Source organism: Euphorbia lathyris, chromosome 4, assembly GCF_963576675.1.
Source record: "Euphorbia lathyris chromosome 4, ddEupLath1.1, whole genome shotgun sequence".
Lineage (NCBI taxonomy): Eukaryota > Viridiplantae > Streptophyta > Magnoliopsida > Malpighiales > Euphorbiaceae > Euphorbia > Euphorbia lathyris.
Genome location: NC_088913.1, coordinates 22,573,525 through 22,578,375, shown reverse-complemented (window position 1 = coordinate 22,578,375; position 4,851 = coordinate 22,573,525).

Here is a 4,851-nt window from a genome sequence, read left to right as displayed (position 1 = left end):
AGGGTTTTCATTGCTGTGGTCGGTGTTGTTACCATCACCGGAAGGATTTTGGGTTTTCGCCATTGTTATGAACTTTTGAAAGGATTTTGAGATTCAGAGAGAGAGAGAGATTCGAATGCCAAGGGTTTTCGTCTGTAAAGAGTGATAAGTGGGAAAACTTCCACTTTATAGAGGTGCTAATGAATCCTAAACGTTGAACTAGCCGTTTTACCCTCGAGATTATCAACCGATAGGGATTCTGTCATTTATGACATGTTCGGCGCATGGGATTTATCATTATTACTTACGTTATCCTATGTGGCCATTAATGCGCATGCTAGCATTTACTGTTTTCAATGAGATTTACTCAGTATAGAGAATGTCAAACGTTTTGTGATTTCTGAGTAGTTAGTTTTACGTAGGATAGTTTTGGATTTTAGTAACTCAGCTTAGGGAGAATCACTCAGCATGTATGTCTACTCAGCTTAGGGTGATTTCATGTTATTCTTAACTCAGCATGCAGTAGTTACTAAATTTTCACAAATCACTCAGCATGGCAATCACTCAACATTCAATTTAGCGTATAGAATTTACTGAAGAGGATTAGACATACTGATAGCTTCCCTCAGTATGTTGAATTGCTCACGAGCCAAAGGCTTTGTGAAGATATCCGCAAGCTTATCATTTGTTGGTACATAGGTCAGCTTGATCTCACCCTTGAGTACATGATCCCTGATGAAGTGATGGCTTATGCTCACATGCTTCATCCTGCTGTGTTGGATTGGATTCTTCGATAAGTCAATGGCGCTTTTGTTGTCACACATGACTTCTATTGTTTCTGTCTTGACACCATAATCCTCAAGTTGTTGCTTAATCCATAGGACTTGTGCCACACAGTTTCCAGCAGCAATGTACTCAGCTTCAGTTGTAGACAGGGCCACAGATGACTGCTTCTTGCTGAACCAAGATACAAGACAGCTTCCTAGGAAGTGACATCCTCCTGAAGTGCTTTTTCGTTCTAGCTTGTCTCGTCCATAGTCAGCATCAATATATCCAATTAGTGTGAAGTCACTTGTATTTGGATACCATAGACCTGCATTAACTGAGCTCTGCAAATATCTGAAAATTCTTTTTACAGCTATTAAGTGAGATTCTCTGGGGTCAGCTTGATATCTTGCACAATAACATACTGAGTACTGAATATCAGGTCTGCTAGCAGTTAGATAAATTAGAGAGCCTATCATACCTCGGTATAGTTTGCTATCTACAGACTTACCTTTTTCGTCAGCACAAAGGACCGTATCAGTACCCATTGGGGTTGATATGGGTTTACATTCTTCCATATCGAATTTCTTTAGCATTTCTTTGGCATACTTAGACTGACTAATGAAAATGCCATTCTTACTTTGCTTGATTTGTAGTCCAAGGAAGAAGTTGAGTTCGCCCATCATAGACATTTCGAACTCAGTTTGCATCTGTTAACTAAATTCTTTGCACATGGAATCGTCAGTAGCACTAAAAATTATGTCATCTACGTAAATTTGTGCAAGTAGGGTATGTTTACCCTTTTTCTTAATGAACAAGGTTGTGTCAGCTTTGCCTCTGACATAATTCCTGATCAGCAGGAAGTTGGTCAACCTTTCATACCAAGCTCGTGGAGTTTGCTTTAGGCCATATAAGGCCTTCTTGAGTTTATAAACATGGTTTGGAAATTTCGGATCTTCAAACCCAGGAGGTTGATTAACATATACCTCTTCGTTTATAAAACCATTAAGAAATGCACTTTTAACATCCATTTGATATAATTTGAAATTCATAAAGCTAGCATATGCACACAGTATACGTATAGCTTCTAGCCTAGCAACGGGTGCAAAGGTTTCTCCATAGTCAATACCCTCTTGCTGACTATAGCCTTGGGCTACAAGTCGAGCTTTATTTCTAACTACGTTTCCTTGCTCATCTAGCTTATTTCTAAATACCCATTTAGTTCCTATGGTCTTTTGATTCCTAGGTTTAGGCACTAAATCCCATACCTCGTTTCTTGTGAATTGATCGAGTTCTTCTTGCATGGCATTGATCCAATACTCATTGTGCTCAGCATCGTTGAAGTTCTTTGGCTCATGTATTGAGACAAAAGCCACATTGCTTAGATACTTCCGAAGCTGATCTCTTGTCATTACCTTGTTTTCAGCAGCATCAAGAATGGATTTTTCTGAATGTCCTCTTGGAATTCTTATTTCTTTGGGCAATGGTGAGTTATTTGGAACAGGTGTTTCTACAATTTCTGCAGGAGTAGATTGGTCAGTAAAGGTAATCTCAACTTCTTGTTTACCTTTGGTCAGCCCTTGTATTGATGACTCAGGAGCTCCATTTTGGTCAGTGGAAGCTGAGCTCAGTTCATCTTCTTCGAGCTGAGTTGACTTCCCTGCAGGGTCAGCTTCATCGAACTCAATATGGACAGACTCTTCTACAATTTGAGTTCGTTTATTATATACTCTATATGCTTTACTGTTTGTTGAGTATCCTAAAAAGATCGCTTCGTCAGCTTTAGCGTCAAATTTTGCAAGGTTATCCTTTGTGTTGAGTATAAAACATTTACACCCAAAGGCACGAAAGTAGCCAATGTTGGGCTTTCGTCCTTTCCAAAGTTCATATGGGGTTTTCTTGAGAATAGGTCTAACAAGAGCCCTGTTTAGAATATAGCATGCTGTGTGGACAGCTTCACTCCAGAAATACTTTGGAAGCCTATTTTCACTCAGCATTGTCCTAGCTATTTCGACAATTATTCTGTTCTTCCTTTCAACAACCCCATTTTGTTGAGGTGTTCTAGGAGCGGAGAAATTGTGGTCAATATCACTGGTTTCACAGAATTCATCAAACTGTTGGTTTTTGAATTCTCCACCATTGTCGCTTCTAATGTGAGCTACTTTTAGGTCTTTTTCGATTTCAAGCTTTTTAATCAATGTGGTAAACATCTCAAATGTTTCATCCTTGCTACTCAGTAGGATGATCCAAGTGTACCGAGAGAAATCGTCTACAATGACCAAGGAAAATTTCTTACCTCCCAAGCTGAGTGGCTGGATAGGTCCGAAAAGATCCAGGTGTAGTAATTCCAATGGTCTCTTGGTTGAGACAATATTTTTACTTTGAAATGACTTCTTAGTTTGTTTGCCTTGCTGACAAGCTTTACACAATTGATCTTTTTCAAATTTAAGTTTGGGCAATCCCTCAACTAGTTGCTTTCTAGCTAATTTGGCAAGAAGGTCCATGCTTACATGACCAAGTCTTCTATGCCATAGCCAGGAGTTATCCTCTTTAGACACTAAGCATATGTTTTTAGAAAACTGTTTTTCTAAACTCAGCATATATACATTGTCTACACGAGGGGCAGTTAAAATCAATTCGTTTGTTTTTCCCTCGAGTATTTGACACTTAGTATCATCAAATACAACCTTTCTGCCGCTCTTGCAAAGCTGAGCTACACTCAACAGATTGTATTTGAGGCCTTTAACTAAGGAGACTGGCTCAATAGTTGGGTTACCTCCGATAGTACCTGAGCCGACTATCTTACCCTTCTTATTATCTCCAAAGCTTACACTTCCACCTCGTTTAAGCTCTAGTGTGATGAACTGAGTTTCATCACCAGTCATGTGCCTCGAGCATGCGCTGTCTATGTACCACAGTTTTGATTTCTCCACGCATCTCAGGCTTACCTGCATTTTAGATTATTCATTTTTAGGTACCCAATTCTTTTTGGGTCCTCGTTTGTTAGCATAAACAGGTGCAAAGTCATATTTTAACTTGTGACGGCATACTTTTATAGTGTGGCCTTGTTTTCCACAGAAGTCACAATATGTTACCCTTTGAGGGTGATGCTGAGTGTGGTCTGCATTATTATGCTGAGTACCTTGGTGGTATGTCCTTTTCTTCCGCAAAAGTCACATTGGACAATCCGCTTGTTAAACCAACACACATCTCTTGTGTATCCCTTTTTCCCGCAACAGTTACACTGCGTGAACTGTTTATGCTGACTAGTACTTGGGTACTCGGCATGGGTTTTATTTTTATTTGAGCCTTTTATTTGACTCTGTGGGGTTGTAACGTCCTTTCTTAGTTTCTTTGACTCAGATTGGACCTCCGTGACAAACTTATGCATTATTTCCATATTACTATGTAAATCTGAGTTGTCCTGGAGGAGATATCGGAGGTCACTCGGCTTGACCTCTTCAATCTCATCACACCGCCTGCTGAGTGATTTTATTTTCTTGTTACATTTCTTAGTTAGTTTATATAAATCACTCAGGACATTGACCATCTCATTTCTAAACAAGAGTAAGGGTGTTACCTCATTGTTGTGTACCTCCTAGTCAGTTTCATCAGAGAGGTCAGCTTGCTCAGATTGAGAGTGATCAGCATCATCGGCCATGAAGCATATGTTTGCCGTTTTATTTGCATCAGCTTCGGATGATGTTGACTCATCACTGTCGCTCCATGTTGCTACCATTGCTTTCTTATTTCCCTTCTTATCTCTTTTGAGGTTTGGGCAGCTTGACTTGATGTGCCCAGTTTGGTGGCACTCAAAACATGTGACAGACTTGGAGCTGTCCTTCTTGTATTTGTCACTGGACTCAGCTTTGTATCTGTCATTTTTTCTGAATGGCCTTCTGCTGTTCTTTTCATTCTTTCTAAACAGCTTCTTCATTTTTCGTGTGAACATGGCCATTTCCTCATCGTCTGATGAGTCAGCTTCGGTCGAGTCAGCTTTCATGACAAGTGATTTTTGTTTCTTGTCTTCTGACTTTTCTTTCTCTTTAGCTTCAAAGTTTTGCATGGAGATCTCATGAGTCAGCAGAGATCCGATTAGCTCATCAT